The sequence below is a fragment of the Rhodnius prolixus genome, unplaced genomic scaffold (assembly GCF_049639745.1).
Source record: "Rhodnius prolixus isolate KJV_2025 unplaced genomic scaffold, Rpr scaffold_21, whole genome shotgun sequence".
In the NCBI taxonomy this organism is placed as follows: domain Eukaryota; kingdom Metazoa; phylum Arthropoda; class Insecta; order Hemiptera; family Reduviidae; genus Rhodnius; species Rhodnius prolixus.
This window is the reverse complement of record NW_027411606.1, coordinates 906472-926426: the sequence shown is the minus strand read 5'-3', so window position 1 is coordinate 926426 and position 19955 is coordinate 906472. Positions and strand designations below refer to the sequence as shown.

Here is a 19955-nt window from a genome sequence, read left to right as displayed (position 1 = left end):
ACAGCAGTTAGATTAGCAAATTGTTTAGTCAGGGATCCGCCTGCAGAAGTAAAAGTATAATTTAATTCAACGTACACATTTTTTAAAAAAGATATATGATTCTAATTTAAACAATCTTTGTGAAAAACGGAATAGGTCTTTTAGAATACGGAATTAGTATACTTGAGTAATAATAAGGGATTCAACAATCTTTAAATTATGTATTTCTTTCCTAATAAGTGGAAAGTTTATAAAATGGTGTACCAAAATGGTTAGGAAGCGTAGACCCAGCCAGAAATTCCGTAATTTATTTAAAACTTCATTGAGTTCTAAGCAGTGTGGTTCCTTTGCGGGACGATCAATTATTATCGTGTTGTTTGAATTTACTTTATTGCTTGATTAAGATTAATTTGTCGTGTAGATGTCGTTTATCCTATCAACAACATCTCTAATGCATTTCTTTAAGTCAGTTTAGTTGTTCATTAGCTAAGACATTATAGGTGTAATAGAAACCTTTTTAAACTCAATTTTCGATAGCCTAATAGAACGATTGTAAAAGTAAATACTTTAACAGTTATTGCAGTAATGAAGCAGTTTCAGGCGTTCCTCTGATTTCACACCTTGGACCATTTCTTACTTCTTGTTCCTTAACGGTGTTGTTTCTGTATTCTCTGTACTTCTTTTCTTACCTACGCTAACGATATCAATTTTTTTAATAGTTATTAACTTAAATAGATGTATAATTATTTTTTTTTTTTTTTACTATCGTTAACTGAGAATCAGCGGATATAAAAACGTATACAATGCTGAGGTTCCTTGTGGTACCATAGGTTAGGTTACTTACTGTAAATTTAGGGAAAGGAGAAGAAAACAGAGCTATTTTAAGTTCTTTGGAAATACACTGGACCAAAAAAGACTGTGAACACTGACCTAAATTTTATTACTTTTATTATTATCTTAGTAGAAACTTCGCATTAACCATAAAAAATCTAATTGAATCAATAGCATCTAAATTAAAAACATTCAAGCATATTGGACATAGAAAAACATATACAATTAACAGGATTTAGGGAGACACTATAGTGTACCATTAATAAAATCTAGTTAAGATATCCTGACGAGTTATACATTTATTTAAGATACAAACTATCTACACGAGCACCTTTAAAACCGGCATCCTGAAATGTCATATTTACTTTTGTAATTCAAATAACTAATGATTATTCTTAAATTTTGTTAACTTCTTAAACTGTAGAACGTATTATAATTATTTAATCTTAAATAAAAATATATACACTGGGCCAAAAAAGTCTGTGAACACTAACCTAAATTTTATTACTTTTATTATTATCTTATTAGAAACTTCTTTTATTTTCAAATGAAATATACTATTCGATAGAGAGAAACCTGAGTTTTTCATTTTATATTCAATCTTTTATTTTTGTTCAACAGGAATATCACAATTAAATGTTTAACAAAACAACACCCCAAACGAATGCAAAAAAAGTCTGTGAACACTTTGCAGATAATAAATCATTCTTACACATTGTACGTGTATTATAAATTTTAAAAACTTGTAGGACCTTCTTTGTTCCTAATCACTTCCAACAAGCGAGCTTTCATCGATCCTTCTAATTTTGTGGTCGTCAACGTTGGAATTTTATCCCATTCTTCTAAAATAGCGTTTTTTAGTTGTTCACGGTTTCTTATTCCTCTTTTATTTATTTGGCGGCTGATTTCATCCCACAAATGTTCAATTGGGTTAAGGTCTGGGGATTGTGGAGGGGCGTTTAGGCGCCGGGGTGTATATATAAAAGCCATTCCCGAGTTTTTAGTGCGGTATGTTTCGGGTCATTGTCTTGTTGGAAGACAAATGTTCCCTCCAATCCTAAGTTTTTTGAATTTTCTCTTAAATTGCGTCTTAATATATCCTCATACACATATTGGTCTATCTTACCATTAATTAGATCTAACTTGCCCACTCCTTTAGCACTCATGCACCCCCCACACCAGAATGTTGCCTCCCCCATGTTTAAAAGTTGGCTTTATATTTTTCATTTTCATAGCTTCATTTTTTTTTCGCCACACTTTTTGTCGTCCATCAGACCCACAAACATTGACTTTCGACTCATCTGAAAAGATTACGGTTTCCCAGAATCTAGAAGGCTTAGAAACATATTCTTTCGCGAAATCCAATCGGCGCTTACGATTTATTTTATTAATAAAAGGTTTTTTCCTTGGGACTCGACCGCAATAATCGTATTCATGTAATTTATTTCTAATTGTCTGCGGTGTTACGCTTACACATAACCACTTGATAATTCTTGACTGATTTTTTGAGCGCTTGTCCTGGGTTCTTCTCGAACAGACTTCCGAATTTGCCGTTTATGAAAGGAATTAAGTTTTGGTGGCCGTCCACTGCGTGGCCTACTAATCACATTTCCGTACTTTTTAATTATATTATGCACCGTTGAAGGGTTTTATTGAACTGTCTTCCCTATTTCTCGAATACTTTTTTTTTTCATTTCGCAACCTCACAATAAGTTCCCGAATTGGTCTGGGAACTTCCATATTCGTGGTTAAATATATACTAATTAGATTATTTATTCACAAAACTGACTGTTGTGGTTTCTACAATACAATAGAGAACTTTGAAACTTTATTCAATCGTTTTTCTGTTTGTTATCTTAATGTTTTTACCCATTTATACAGCTGTTCACAGACTTTTTTTGCATTCGTTTGGGGTGTTGTTTTGTTAAACATTTAATTGTGATATTCCTGTTGAACAAAAATAAAAGATTGAATATAAAATGAAAAACTCTGGTTTCTCTCTTATCGAATAGTAAATTTCATTTGGAAATAAAAGAAGTTTCTACTAAGATAATAATAAAAGTAATAAAATTTAGGTTAGTGTTCACAGATTTTTTGGCCCAGTGTATATATTTTTATTTAAGATTAAATAATTATAATACGTTCTGCAGTTTAAAAAGTTAACAAAATTTAAGAATAATCATTAGTTATTTGAATTACAAAAGTAAATATGACATTATTTCAGGCTGCCGGTTTTAAAGGTGCTCGTGTAGATAGTTTGTATCTTAAATAAATGAATAACTCGTCAGGATATCTTAACTAGATTTTATTAATGGTACACTATAGTGTCTCCCTAAATCCAGTTAATTGTATACGTTTTTCTATGTCCAATATGCTTGAATGTTTTTAATTTAGATGCTATTAATTCAATTAGATTTTTTATGGTTAATGCATTTGTTTTTTTATTTTTATTTTGATTTATTTATTTATTTATTTATTTTACCATCGATAATTGAGAATCAGCTATAAAAGAATTTGTTTTTATATCAGATATAAAAACGTACACAATGTTGGGAGTACCATAGGTAAGGTTACTGTAAATTTATGGAAAGGAGAAGAAAATAGAGTTAAATAAGTTCATTGGAAATATATATTTTTATTTAAGATTAAATAATTATAATAAGTTCTACAGTTTAAGAAGTTAACAAAATGTAAGTATAATCATTATTTGAATTACATAAGTAAATATGACATTTCAGGTTGCCGGATTTAGAGGTGCTCGTGTTGATAGCAACTATCTCTTTCACTGCAACACTTTGCACACATTGATTTCTGGATGGGAATTGACACTACTTCTGTTTCTGGTAGTACCTATAAAGATAATTGTACAAAGGTTAGTGAAATTTTATTTTTAAAATCAGTTTTTTTTTTGTTTTTTAATTTTCTTAAAGTTTGCAATCTCTTTTTCAAATTTGCGCAATGAGATAAAAACCATGCATGATCAGTCTCTTTTCATTTGTTATTCTTTATTTTTCCATGTATCTTAGTAAGAACAGATCAATTGAAAATGCTTGATTTATTATGAAATGTCTTAAATATACCGAACATTACATATATACAGAAAGTTTATATAAAATAAAATAGAAAACAAGAATAAACTGAGACTGAAAAAGGAATAGATTTTATTATTAATATTAAATAAAGTAAAAAGCAGTACATTTTATACATATTATTCAATTTATTAAAATAGTTTATATAACAAGACAAAACATTTTTTGTTTAGATGGCAAGGGAAAGTCTATTAAATAGGAAATTTGTGCAGTGAACAAGAAAGGATCCTTTTCAGGACGTTGCACTAAATATTTACTTCCACCATTCACGTAAGTCCTTTAAAATTATTTTGCATGTTGCATGTGATCAGCTAAACTGGCTACGTGGCTAACTGGTTAAACGAGCTACCTTCAATTGAACTTGTTAACTAGTTAATCGGTTAAATTGGTTTTACTGGTGTATCTGTTTAACACGTTTACTGATTATCTAGTTAATCGGATAGACTGGCTAACTGGTTAAACTGGATAAATGGTTAATTCGTTAGTCGGCTTAACGGTTAACTAGTTACCCAATTTAACTAGTTAAACCAGGTGTCAGGTTAACCGATTAACTAGTTAATCGGGTTGAATAGTTAAACCTCTTAGCCGGTAAAACAGATAAACTGATTAACTAGTTAATCGGTTGAACTAGGTAACTGGTTGAGCTGATTAACTAGGTAACCAGTTAAACTGGCTGACTGGTTTAACTGGATAACTAGTTAATCGGTTGAACTGGGTAACTAACTGGTTCATCTGATTAACTAGTTAACCGGTTAAACTGGCAGCTGGTTTAACTGGTTAACTAGTTAATTGGTTGAACTGGGTAACTGGTTCAGCTGATTAACTAGTTAACCGGTTAAACTGGTTAACTAGTTAATCGGTTGAAGTGCGTAACCGGTTTAGCTGATTAATAGTTAACCGGTTAAACTGGAACCCGGTTTAACTGGTTAACTAGTAAATCGATTTGGTTAGGTTAGGTTAGGTTAACCTAGCCTAACTTAACCTAAGTAAAAGGGGGGGTAGGTTAGGTTACCTTAGATTAACTTAACATAACCTAACCTACCCTAGCTTAATTAATCTGGACTTAACTTAACCTAACCTACCCTAGCCTAACTAACTGGGTAACTAACTGGTTCATCTGATTAACTAGTTAACCGGTTAAACTGGCAGCTGGTTTAACTGGTTAACTAGTTAATTGGTTGAACTGGGTAACTGGTTCAGCTGATTAACTAGTTAACCGGTTAAACTGGTTAACTAGTTAATCGGTTGAAGTGCGTAACCGGTTTAGCTGATTAATAGTTAACCGGTTAAACTGGAACCCGGTTTAACTGGTTAACTAGTAAATCGATTTGGTTAGGTTAGGTTAGGTTAACCTAGCCTAACTTAACCTAAGTAAAAGGGGGGGTAGGTTAGGTTACCTTAGATTAACTTAACATAACCTAACCTACCCTAGCTTAATTAATCTGGACTTAACTTAACCTAACCTACCCTAGCCTAATTAACCGATCCTAACTTAACCTAACCTACCCTAGCCTAATTAGCCTAGCCTAACCTATCCAGTTAAACTGGTTAACAAAGCAGCCAGCCAGTTTCGCCGATTAACTAATTGACCATGAAACTAGCCAGCCAGTAAAACAAATTACCTAGATAACCAATTCAACTACTGGAACCAGTTAACCTGTTTAACCGATAAACTAGTTAACCAGTATAATCTATCAGCTAGTTAACTGGTTTAATCGGCTAATGTGTTTAACTAGTCGACCTGATATAGTAGTTAATTGATTAAACTAGTTTAACTGGCTTACTGGTTTAACTAGTTGATCGGTTAAACTGACTAACTAGTTAAGGGTATAACTGGGTTGAAAGTTAATCGGTTAAACTTGTTAACTGTTCATCGGCCAAACTAGCCAACTGGTTAACTGGCTAACTTGTTAAACTAGTTCAACTGGCCACTTTTGTCATTTCGCTAAACCTAACAACTTATTTTCTAGATTTGCCCACTTATTCTCTAACCAATCCACTTATCTCTCTAACAGAGGCGGATAAGCGGAGGATCAAGAAGTGGATAGTTTAAAGAATCAATTGATAGGTAAAGAAAATAAATTGATAGGTGAAGAGATATAATTTAATAAATGACAAAGGTAACCAATTGAACTAGTTTAACCAGTTAAGCCAGTTAACTAGTTGCTAGTTTGACCGATAAAAAGTTAACAAGTTTAACCGATGAACTATTTACCCAGTTATTCCCTTGACCAATTAGCCAGTTTAACCGATCAACTAGTTAAACCAATAACCTAGTTAAACAAATTTAACCAATTGACTAGTTAACCCCTTAGCTGATTAAACAAGATAACTACGTTAAATAGGTTATACTTTTTAAAAAAGTAAATCAGGTAAACTGATTAAACTAGTTTATCGGTTAACCTTCCTAACAGGTTCAGTCAAGTAAATTGGTTAGCTAGGTAATCGTTTTTACTGGTAACAGACTAGTTCATCTAGTCAACCAGTTAATCGGCTAAACTAGCTACTTTGTTAACCAGTTTTTCTGGTTAAGTACTTAATCGGTTAAACGGTTTAACTAAGAACCGTTAAACTAGTTCTAGTAGTTAATCTAGTTCAACTGGTTACCTTTGCCATTTATCCAATTATTTCTTTTTACCCATCATTTGATTTCTTCACCTATCAATTTATTGTATTCATCTATTCACTTATTGATCTACTTTCCAGCCTATATAAGAGATATAAGTGGATAGGTAAAAGAATAAGAGAATAATGAAGAAATAAGATGGTAGGAGAAAAAAATAAGTTGCTAGGCAAAGCGAAGTGACAATGGTAACCAATTGAACTAGTTTAACCGATTAACTAGTAACAAGTTCAAGTGATTAACCATTCAACCAGTAAAACCAGTTTAACAGATTAATCAGTGCCAACCGATAAAACCGATTAAGTAGTTAGTTTAACCAGTTAACCGAGCATAACTGTTTTAAATGGTTACACCGGTGTAACTGTTTTAACTAGTTAACTAGTAAAAGCAGTTAGCTAGTGTTACCGATTAGATTCTTTAATCAGTGTACCAGTACAGATAACAAGAACAACAAGTTTAATCTGTGTAACAGTTAGCTAGTTTAACTGGTTAAAAGATTAATCAATTATATTACTTTAGATACTTTATCATACCTGTAACTGTGCATAATAGACCAATTGTGCTCTTCTGTTTTAAGGCATTAGTTGGATCCAGTGCTACATCAGTTTCGGGCCCTGATCCATGTTCAGTGTCTTGTCTTCAGGAACATTATGAATAATCAAACAACAATGAATTATTTTATAAAAAATAATTTATAAAAATTATACGAAAAATGATAATTGTAATTTATTTTAGTAAAAAAAGTATAATAAAAAAATATATCGAACTAATATTTTGTTCTTACTGTTTGTTTCCCTATTCACATACTGATTAAGTTACTTTATTTATAATAAATTCTTTCCTAATTGCGGCTGATTTATAGTTTCAATTTGATTTTGTTTTGGCTTAATGAACAACATTAGCTAGCAAACAAAATAAAATCTTGAGTAAACTGAAATCTTGAGCACTTCAATAAATCGCTCCCACTCTAGGCCATTTTCATGTTTTAAGTATGAGCTGGCAAATATTTTTTAAAAAAGAAGTAATATTTGCACGTTCTGCAAATATGTTATTATTTATTTATATTTCAGATTGCAAATACAGATTACATTCAAATTATTTTTTCCGCTACAACTCTAATTTTATTTGCTTTTCAAGTTAGTTTCCTTCTATAATAAAATATGTAGATTGCCAATAAAACATTTAAAACAATGAAACCCCAAAAGTAGCATTGGGAGTAGAAAAATTTCATAAACGAATTCATTTTCATAAAGCAAATGAATTTTCTTGACTCGGAGGAAATTTTTTTTTATAATGAGTTAAAAAAAAAAAAAAAACAACGCTTATTTTATAATCTAAATTAATGGAGAATCCGTAAATTTACATACCAACAGTTTAGAGAAGTATTTGGAAGTAGCATTAATTGAAGAGATCACTTTGTCTGTACCTACGGCAAGCCAAGAGGCTTCGTCGTGACCCGACAGAGATTCAGTACACCCCCATAACATACAAGACCAGAAACAGTCAACCTGGTTTCTAACGAAAACGCTTTCATGTGTGCAGTTGGGGTTTTTGTCTGATTTGATAGTAGTGAACTTTAAAGAAAACCTGATGTAAAATACAAGAAAAGAAATACATTATACCAATTGTGGAAAATATTACATTTATTATTGTTCATTATTTTTGGTGACTGATTCATAGTTTCAATAGGATGAAAAAATAAATGCCAGTTTCAGTCATTATAAAATTTATTTTGCCGAGCTTTCGACCTAGGGACTAGGTCATCTTCAGGGCTAGTTTAGAAAGTAATACTATTACATTTCAGGGTTGGTGTGTCTTCTGTCTTGTCTGTTCATGGACTGAGTAATCAGTGACCACACTCAGTCCATGAACAGACAAGACAGAAGACACACCAACCCTGAAATGTAATAGTATTACTTTCTAAACTAGCCCTGAAGATGACCTAGTCCCTAGGTCGAAAGCTCGGCAAAATAAATTTTATAATGGCTGAAACTGGCATTTATTTTTTCATCCTATTACATTTATTGAAAACATCGAAAGTTATTACTCAGATCTAGGAAATTTAATCATTAGTGATATTTTTACCAAACAGAAAAACCGTCTGATATTCACCGAAAGAGGAAGGCTTTCGTTTGTTCTTTACAAAAGTTGAAGTAGGTATTTATTTGTTTTAAGATATTATACAAAGGATTGGTGTGTATACAATAAACATTACAGAACGTAAGTATCAAAAAAACAAAACATTATTAAGGTCAAGTTTTGATGTATTGGACTTAAATATTATATTCAGAATCCTATAAAAAGAAACTAATTAAAATCAAGCACACTTGAGAACAGCAAGTTTTAGAAATCAATTCCAAAAAAAAAAAACGTAGGTAATCTAAGAATATTAATTTTGAACTCGTAGTCGATTAAAAAGAAAATATCAAAAGAATTCATCAAAAAGGTAAGGAATCAATTTAAATATTTTTTGTAGTGATCAAAATTAAAGATTAACCAACACTGTACATAGTTTAGATCTAGACGAAGCAATATTAATTTGTAGGTAATAATTAAATGATAACATGCTGTTTTCACGCAAGAATAATAAAAATATCTATAAATAATTGATAATAAAGTCTTACCTTGTTTAAAGAATATCCAAATCCATCAGCATCCCAATAGATCACCAGTCCAATAGCACTTGACACTTGACACTATTTAAAATAATTCACAACACTATTCGCGCTAAAACTGTATATCACGCACTAAGTATAACTTAAACTCAATTTATAAAATCGAACTTCACTTTACCACGCACTAATATTCACTTAAAAATCACGTTAATAAAGAGACACCACGAACGAGTTAAAGATGGCCGACGGTAACTGGCCAGGCTGATCAGCTGGTAAGTGAAGGTTATCTGAACAGCTGATTCCAGCTGTTTTTTTGTTGTTTTTTTTCATTTATTTTCATACATATGGTAATCTACTAAAATAAAATGTAATTAATAAATTAATATGATTCATAATTATTTATGAATCTTACCTACAAAAGTTAGGTCTTTTAAAAAAGATCGTATGATTTGAATAATGTAATTAACGTAGGTCTACCTAATTTTGTGCAGCAGTTCAACGTGTCAAAATATTCTCTCTCTCTCTCTCTCTCTCTCTCTAAGGCTCAACAGTCCTCAAAAAGGACCAAGCCCTCCACCACTATCCTCTGCCACTCCTCTCTTTCTTGGACTCTCGTCCTCCACCTTCTTACGCCCATCGCCCGCAGATCCTCTTCCACCTGGTCATTTCATCTATTTGGTGGGCGGCCCCTGGGTCTCCTGCCCCCAGGCTTGCCCTCCAGCGCCATTCTTGGCCCACGACTGCGATCCATCCTCATTAAATGGCCGGCCCATCTTAATATCGCTTGTTTCATTCTTGTCACCAGGTCCGTTTCCCCGAAAAGGATTTGAATCTCTGCATTGGTGCGAATACGCCACTGGCCGTTCTCACACACTGGTCCGTAGATCCAGCGTAGAAGTCTTCTCTCCCAGACCCCCAACAAATGTTGGTCGGCACTCGTTAGAGACCATGTCTCGGAGGCGTACATCACCACAGGCCTAATGACCGTTTTATATATTATTAATTTGCCCTCTCTGGAAATATCGCGGGATTTGAACATTTTTTTGTAAGGCAAAATAGCATCAGTTTACCGCTGCTATTCTAGCCCTCACGTCGGCTCCGACGTTTTTGTCCTCAGTCAGTGAGAGATACTCACGATACTTAAAGGACTCCACACGCTCATATACCTTGCCCTCTACTTGCAGGCTGCCTTGTCTCTCTCCATGTTCCCTGGCTGCCCTAGAAACTGTGTTTTCTGTTCACATGGAGCCCAATTTTTTTAGCCGCAACCACGAACTCTTTCATGTAATCCTTTAAGGAGTTAATGCTGCGAGCCGACAGCACGACGTCGTCTGCATAGGCGAGGATCTTACATAGCCGGTTGTAGATATTACCTCCGTTTGATTGTGACGCCCCTAACTATCATGTCCATTAAGAAATTAAATAACGTAGGTGACAAAGGATTTCCATTCTTAGCCCATTTGCCACCGAGAAGCTTTCTAGATCTAAGCTCGGCAGAATAAATGTATCACGACTGAAATGGCAATTATTTTTTCATCCTATAGTAAGTTCCTTACATTTTTGAAAACGTTCCAAGTTTCTGACGCTATTTTACAAATCCACGAACAAGCCACAAACTGGATCTGTATAAATGATACGGAAAGAAAAAGTACAGCGCCAGTAAATTAATAATTAGATTATTTAGCTGAGAGCTCGATGTTAGATTGTTTGTAAACAGTATAACAATTTCAGAAAAATAATAAAGTTCAAAACTTACTTACTTAAATAAACTTACAGTTTTGAGATCACTTCTACAGCCTCTTTAGTACACAATATTATGATTCAAGAAAATTCATTTAAAACACAATGGATATTATACTATTAAGTCGTTTATAGTAACTGAATATGAACACATTTCTCAATGAAAGAAAAAAGAATATACCCGAAATCAAACAAAAATAAAAAATAAAATAAATTTAAAATTATAATTAACTAAAACACAGAATTAATGCCTGGAATACAGAAATACGACTAGTACTAGATACGTACACTACCTTATGGTATTTCAAGTAGAGAAATAGTATTTCAACTTACTTGTGCTGATTTACTAACTCTTATCTCCAAACGTACGAAATACCAGTTACAGGAAATATTGCAGGTATAACAATTCCTATCAGCATCAAATCGATCTACGTCTCACGCACAGCAAAGACAAGTATAACCTAAAAGAACCTTCCTTGTACCACAAGCACCATAATCTGGAGCTTTGTAATGAAGATACAGCATCGGGGTGGAAACTAGACTAAAAAAAACATACAGTTTACTTCGTGGTTTTTTTTTGGAATTCCGCTTTCCTAAAAACTTATTAGCGAATGGTGCGTTTTAAATGGATCACCTTGTATAATAGGATGTGGCAGAAAACAGCTAACAGGCTGACACATAGAGGGAGATATCCCTTACTTTTTACTAAACTGAGACGACAAAAGAGGACCTATCGTTTCTAAACCTGTTTGATTATTTGCTTAGTGATACAAAGTCTTTAGCATGTTGAGAGGCCAGAGTAGATATAAGAGAAACAACTTAAAGGGAAACCTTAAAAAAAAGATTGACCTACAAGGTGATGGCACAGTCAAGACATTTGTTGGCATCGTGTCTTACGAAAAGAAATTGATCCATAATCTTATCTAACATGCCATAAAGCTTGAATTTAAAATATCATTATTTCTGAATAAGATTTACTCAAAATAAATCGTAAAAAAGAGAAACTAGAAGTTTATTTAGAAAAATAAAACAATGAATAATGAAAACATTTCTCAAAGAAAGAAAAGGGAATATAGCCAAAATCATAAATAAAATGACTTTAAAATTAATAATTAACAAGAACACGAAAAAAAAAACTAGTACCTTTTGAGAAATAGTATTCCAACTTAAGAGTGCAGGTTTACTAACTCATCTCCATACGTACGAAATACCAGTTACAGCAAACATTGCAGCTATAACAATTCCTATCACCACCAAATCGATCTACGTCTCACGCCCAGCAAAGACAAGTCACTGATAAGCATATGTTGTATAACCTAAAAGAACCTTCCTTGTTCCACAAGCACCATAATCTGGAGCTTTGTAATTAGTGTAATTAAATATATTTCAACACAAATTAAAAATGCGACTACAAATGAATCATTTAATTATTTTCGAGAGGTTAATTTTTAATTTTTATTTTGAAAAAATAAAAATTTTCATTTTGATGTGAATCTAGTTGTTTAATAATAGTATAAATTTTATACCTGGAAAACTGAAAATGGAGTGATAGTTGGTGGAATTGATTCCAACCCTGGAACTGATTCAAATCCAACGAATCCAAAGATGGACTTGTACTGCCCATCGCTAATACTGAATAATCGATTTTAAAATGTTCTGTTCTATGACAAGACACTGTTGCCAACAAAAATCTTTCTTCCCTAAGGAGTTCCACATTATACCCATGTTAGAGAAAAACTTGTATTTGCACTTCATTAAACAGGGTGATCCATTTAAAACGCACCAATCGCTAATAACTTTTTAGGAAAGCGGAATGAAGTGGACTATATGTTTTTTTGTTTAGTTTTCAAATTTTCCACCCCCAATGCTGTTTATCTTCATTTTTGGCGGAGTTACCCAAAAACCCGATTGGGGTTTTATAAGGACCACTGGTTTTGACAATGATTATGAAACTACATAAAAAACTGTGAAAAATGACGTTAACCTCGTTTCGATATCCGTAGTATTTGTCGAGATATTTAATATCAAAGTTACAATTTTATCTTTTCGCGAACGGTTTTAGATATTAATTTTCCACCAGAAATATACGATTTGGGAGGTCCTCTGACTGCAAAAAATGTTATTGGTGACGCAAAGTAAAAAATAATAATAATGATGTAAGATTTTAAAACATGTAGTGAAAAGTTGTGGGTGAATCAGAATAAATTTGTTTTATCATCAAATAAAAGCAATCATTACATCATTTTAATGCACCCAGTATGCAAGACTTCTTGACCTATGATTACGGCAAGAATATCTTAGCAGAGTGTTGGTCTGTGGTCAAGAGCGTGTCTTTGTAAGTGGGATATTCCGTGTTCAAATCCCGCGTATGACAACACTTTATTTAAAAAAGTATTATGATTTTTTAAGCAATAAGAATGACTGCATACGCGGGATTCGAACTGGGGACTCCCACTTACAAAGCCACACTCTTGACCACTAGACCAACATCCGCCCATCCCTAGAAAGATATTCTTACCGTAATCATAGGTCTGATAGAGCATTTACATGTTTCTATGACCTTAAATGTTAACGGAAATATTTGTTATTGAGAAGTGGTCGATTTACCAATGTAGACCTTAACTAGTACAAGGATGGATAACCATGAAAGTGAGTCAAGAAAAAATAAAATTAAAAGCTAATAATGACATTAAAAATGTCGAAACGTCTAATGTAACAAAATAAAAAAGCAATTAATCAATGAAAAAAGATTTTTGTTCAAATTTAAGATAAATTCAACTGAAAAGTATGCAACAAAATAAATGGTCTAATTTTAAAAAATATTTAAAATAAAATAACTTCATAAAGAGTTATGTAGCCATTAAATGCAGTCAGTAAATAAAAATAACAATATTTAAAGATTATTTCGTTCAAAGGGATGTTCCCTATTTGCCACATGTTCACGGACTGCACGCGCCTGCCAGGTGTCATTTTATCCACACTTAATGTAATCTTTGATGGTTGGTAAAACATTATCCACTAATATTTTCACATCCAATTAAGAAAATTAATTTATTAAGTACCTTTACTTAGTCCTAAAGTCAATGAGTGATGTTTGTAAATGAAGTAAACAAATCAATTAATTAGAAACGTTGAAACGTTTGTTAAATACGTACAACCCATTTGTTTGGTTGTTTAAAATCGAGTCTAGCACCTTGTTGTACTTAAAAAAGCAGGTTCAGTTAACAATCTCTCCTTTTTTTTAAGTTTAAAGTATATTTTCTAAAATTTTGGTAGGAACCCACGTCAATATAATAAAAAAAGTAATAGTACATGCATATACTCTAAACAACTTTGTAAAAATGCTAAGATTGTCGATTAAAGTATTGTAGTTTACAAGACCTTAGCAGTTGGGCCCTTTAAATGCAAGATTAAGTTAGATAAGGAAAAAATAAACTATTGTTTTTATTAACATTTTGGGTTGTTGGTTTTTATTACAATAATTTTGTTTTACTTAGTGTTGAATGTTTTTTAGCAATCTATAGAAATGCAAATAAAAGTAAGTGAAAATGAAGAATAAAAAAAAAAAAAATTCAAAGTTAGGAACAGAGTTTGAGGGGAGGTGGCTATAATTTCCCCTACAATTTCTTTTTGCTGGTACAATGATGATGGAATCATCCCCTCAGTAAGACTTCCCAGCAGCATCACAATTCTCTCCCCCTTTTTACGCCGCCCTCTTTGTTGGGCATTTCAAGAGCCAGAGAAAGAGAGAAGTGTGCGTAGCAAAAAAAAAAAAAATCTCTCCCCTTTGTGAATACATGTATAGGGAAGCTTTGTAGTATGAGGGGGGCGGAACCCCCATGTTCGGAATGTAGAATGAGCTAGTTGTCAGCGGAGGCACGTCCAACGACGGAACCCAGAATATGTTACCTCTGTCAGGAGGAGAACTGAAAGACACATGGTTCTCTAGCCAACAAGGCTTTCTTACGTGGACTCTAAAGCCCTTCTTAATGGACCACAAGCTGGCATTAGCAAATCATCATGTCTTTTGATTTATACGTGAACGTGTATACATGGCTTTACGACAATAATTCTTTATTCTCGTAGTCCATTTTGGTTGATTGCTTTAAATTGGCCAATAAAATGTAAAATTAACAAAAATTAATGTAAAAGTTTCGAGACCTATTAGGCATTCCAAGGATTAGTATTCAATTTCCCTTTCTCTTCCCTGTACCAAGACAAGGCAAAAATCCCTTAAATTGAAAACTGCCTTGATCTGACACGACTTCCAAGCGTATCATCCCGCATATGATCTATTAGATTCAAGTTTAGAATCCTTTGCTAGCCAGGCTTTTCATTCATCTGAACCTATTTAAGGTACTCCAGGACAATAGGAGCAACTTGAACAGGAAATTCATGGCAGATATTGAAACGTTCACTGCGCAAATTGGTTATCTCCATTTTTTGAAACACCTTAAATTTAAGTGTCAAGCCACTTTGTTCAGTCACAGTTTTTTATATTTATAATAAATTTCCCAAATAACAAAGATTAACACTATTAAAGACAAAATTATTTTGGCCATTAAATAATAAATAATTTATTTCAGAAGCCATTTTGATTAAACGTAAATCATTGCCACAATTCAACTCAAATGCAGTAGCAGTTGCTAAATAATAACGATAAATTTATTTTAATTTATATTATAAACAGAATTATAGAAAAAACAACTTACATTATTTCATCGCATTTCTCCACTTTTTGTTTTATGAAGTTACTCGAGTTAAGCAGTGAACGGCTCTTATATAATAGTGTTAACTACCACGCCAAATTACTGCAAAAAAAAAATAATAAAATAAAGTTAATGTCCTAATAATTTTGAAAGTAACTATTGAAAACAAATCATTAAATAAATGTAGAATATAGTTCATGAATAAAAAAAAATTCTGCACAAAAAAGCACAATACATCCTATTAACTACGCAACGGTGAATGATTCATAATTGAATAATAATAAAAATAACTATTCTGGCACACTCCATCAAAATAGTTACTCTTGTTTTTTTTTATATACTCTTTCAATGAAATATGTCGTCCTCAAGCATCAAGAAAAAAAAGACCCTAAAAAATAAATGGATGCAAGCCCTCGCATTTATTAACCGCAGCTAATCCATATTCTCTTAATGATCCGGAACTTTTGCCATATTTGATTCTTAATCATTGACAGACTAAACTAAAATGTGTTGTGATGGGAACATCAACTGTGTAACTCATCTATGCCTTTCGCTCAGTTCTTTTTTAACAACTGTGAGAAATTAGGTGTACTCTATCCATACCCTATGAAAATATTACAATACATCTACCTGGCAATGAGTCCATCGTATAGTTCAAAATCCATAACCACCTCCATAATTGAGATGGAGCAGCCATCACAATTTACCGTGATGCAGTACCATCAAAACGTCGGCTACGAAAGTCTCTATATTTCCGAATTAGATAATCCATAAGAATAGACTGAAGCTCTTCTGGGTAGCATTGAAATATGGATTGCATTCCTGAAACTCACAACTCAACCGCCAAGCAAAATACATTCTTAGCCTGTAGTCCTAGATATCCGAAGAATATCGAATAGCCAGCAAGTGGGGCTTCTTCGCCAACGCTAGATCGTATTTTATCACGAGTTCTTAGTCACGATATAAAGGTAGTCCGAGAAGTTTTAGGCGATTTGGCGCTAAAAAAAATGTATTCCTCCTCTTTCATAATTTCATTTCAAATCCAATGGCTTGTTTCTAATTTGTAGAAGCTGATTTCACTCCAATTACATTTATCAAAACAGTATTATGCAAGGTTCTCCCTAATAGTTATCGCTTGCACACTCCAAAGTCTCACGGTTCCCTTTGCCACTTCATGTTTCGTAAACCTATCTAACGCTAGTATTTCGGCTATAAAACTAGGTAACAGGAAATATTCTGAAATATTTAATTGAGGTGTAAATTGCGAAATCTCTACTAATATATCACTAAAATAAGAGATATGTGTAATAATAGCAAACTAATGGAATAATACTTCAGATGTTCCAATTACAATTTTAAAAAATAATAAAATAAACTTTTATTAAGTTACCATCCTATAGTAATTACATAAATAACAGTTATGAAAGAAATAATTCTCAATATTCCAAGTTTATATTAAATAAGAATTGACAGGCCAAACAAACACTTATATCATCTGCTAATGGACTTTTCTAGTTGTGCATTAAAGCTCCTTATACAAACAGTAATTTAATTAAAACAATAACAGATATAACTTGTCTTTTGTAAACTTACAACAAGATTAGAAACTTCTGCTACCCTTCCTCCATCACCTTCCGACACTAACTTCTTTCATTAAACTTATTATAAGTTGGGGCGTTTAATGATTTATTGGTCTACCCTTTATTTGATAGTACGAGGATATATTTTGCAAAAGAAAAAAAAAAGGTTCATTTTCCATTATCCCAAATCTCAAGATTGTAACTTACACAATTGTTCTTTAACCCTTAGAATTTGTACTAAATGTTTCTTATTATTACGGCTCAGAATTTCATATGTTAACATTTTCTTTAAGTATAAACAAATAGCTTAATTATTGTTAAATATAAAGGCGTTTTATGTTTGTCCGTAACAATTGGCCACTGATAAATGTATAAGTTTTTTTCAGCGAGAAGGAAATTACTTAGAAAAGTAGAAGATGTAATCTTTATTTTAATAGAAAGTTAACTTACATATTAGGATCCTTTTTCATCAATTCTTCTTCTGTAAAAGCCGACGGAGGCTTAACAACAGCAAAGAATTCTGAACAATTGCCAGGGAATTGATGGGTGCCATTTAAGTAACTATTAGTTACCATCTTTAATATTAAGAAAATACACTCGAAAAATTAAGAAAATATGTGCATGAATTTTTCAAATCGAGATGGAAACTAGTGGCAAGATTTTAAATCGTCATTTGTTAAAATATTTGCTTCTAAGTATTACGAACATCCGAACATGTAGAAAATAAATTGAAAAATAAAGAATTGCGACATTCTTGCAATGTATTGCTTAATTTGTAATATAACAGTCAATCTCGAGACCAAACTAATAAAAAAAAAGCCCCGTACTTTAAAATAGTTGATATTGTTAATAGATCAATAATAATTAGAGATCGGTCATCAAACTTCGCCACTTCAGGGCTAATTTAGGAAGGTTATAGGTTTTACGTTAAGAGGTTCTGGGCTTGTAGGGTTGTCTTACGATGTTTTCTGCAAATCGGTGTTAAGGCTATGGAATTGGATTATTTAAAATATTGGATTCACAATGCACATATTAAATAATAATAATAAGTTTTAAAGTATTATGGAAAGAGTACGAATTGGACAATGTTAATGTTTTAGTCACCTACTTTGAAGAAGAATCTCCCTTCCTATTTCTTCTTTCAAGTAAAATTGTAATGGTAGCTGAGAAACTAGAGGCGAGGCTCGCATAGCCTTGATGTACAGTGGTACTGGGTTCGATTCCCGGTCTAGTCTTTGGATTTTTTTAATGCTTAATATGAGAAATTTATGAAAAGTAGTTTTGTTTTGTTGCTAGTTGCATCCATCCACGGCAATAATAGAAAAACTGAAAACTACCACATTATGCAGCGACTTAATTCACTAAGTATGCAAATCATACAGCTTCTGCGATCTAGCGGTATTAATTTGAACTACAAAATCGCCTTTCTAATTGAATGTATTTTCCAAACAATCCGTACATAATTATTCTTGAATAAAATAATAATTATAGACAAATTTTATAATTTATAATTAACTATATTAAGATAGATGAAACAATTATTTTTACCTAGCTATATGTTTGTAATTAATCCAGATAATTTGAGAATGAGGATCAAAGTGTTTGTACATTGATAATGCATTTCTTCTGGAAAGAAGAAAACCAAGATAAGTCCTCTTTTTCAAATAAAAGTTCAATTTAACATTGTGTGTACTGAAAAAACCTCAAAAATCTTTAAATAACAAAGGTTCTTATTCCTTAGAAATAAATATAAGGCAAATATGATAAAACGGAAAGCAATTACAATTTATAAGAACTTAGATTATTAAAAATGGTACTGAATTTAAATAATTTATCATTTTGGAGATAGTAATTAAAAAATTACCATCACCACCTTTTTTTGCCAGTCGGTTCGTAGTGTAAAAGAACTAAATTCTTAATTTAATGCGCCGAGAGAAAGTAAGCAATGGAGTCTGGCAGGAAATTACTAAAGAATAATCCGAAAGTTTTCTGTTCATTGAAGACAATTCTTCAAAATACCTAAAAATATTCTGTTTACAATTCTAAAAAAAAGAAAAATGTATAAAGAAATGTGCGGAAAATATGTATTTGTAAAAATGGAACAAAATTGAAACTTCAAGAAACATTCATTACTAAATAAATTGATAAACTGTCATAAAAAAGTGAAGCAAAGCATAAATTTGTTCTTTAAGGTCGCTAATCAATTTAAGACGACTTAGGTATAAATCACTTCAATAATCACGGATTCTAGAAATGGGAGTTTCTCTGACCCTATTTTACTAAAGCGATTGTTTAGTTTCAAAGTACACCTATAAGATTTTTGTAGCGATTCTTTTATTGATAATTTTTAAAATACTCTTATAGATTTCTTTCTTCAAAATTTTTTAATATTTAGAATTAGAAAAGGGTGGTCAATCAACTTTCTAAGAGGGCTGAGCTTAAAAATCCAATAACCGAATTTTATACATCTGATTTTTTCCAGGTGAGTCACAGGATAAAAGTGTGGTTACTGCATGATAATCTGCCCGCAGAAAAAACACTCAGCACTTGGATAATGTTAGTGAATTATTCACAAATATGAAATTGGGAGGCTGACGGCTATGACCTCCAAAATCGGGTTTCTTTTAGAGTAGCTCCTAAACCATTAACGAAAAAATGCCATTAATAAATTGAACACCGTTATCTCGTACTCAACAGAGAAACGGGAATGTCCAAATCGGAGTTAAAATGGCTAATAATTACTGACTGGTAATAAAAATTCTTTCTAGACACTATTCAGAAGAGTGAGT

General features: G+C 32.2%; 1 long non-coding RNA gene across 4 annotated transcripts; it reads right to left on the bottom strand.

Moving 5' to 3' along the window:
• Positions 1-3425: 3425 nt before the first annotated feature.
• LOC141455066 (uncharacterized) lies at positions 3426-18613 on the bottom strand. 4 transcript variants are annotated; one of them, XR_012459132.1, is made up of 6 exons: positions 18275-18613; positions 15590-15688; positions 11211-11338; positions 7890-8109; positions 7056-7159; positions 3426-3660 (listed from the first exon to the last, which is right to left on the bottom strand). It is a non-coding gene; the product is annotated as an uncharacterized lncRNA (long non-coding RNA). The 4 variants fall into 4 exon arrangements; XR_012459130.1 differs by lacking the exon at positions 18275-18613 and adding an exon at positions 17617-18260; XR_012459133.1 differs by lacking the exons at positions 11211-11338; positions 18275-18613 and adding an exon at positions 17617-18260.
• Between the last annotated feature and the right edge of the window lie 1342 nt (positions 18614-19955).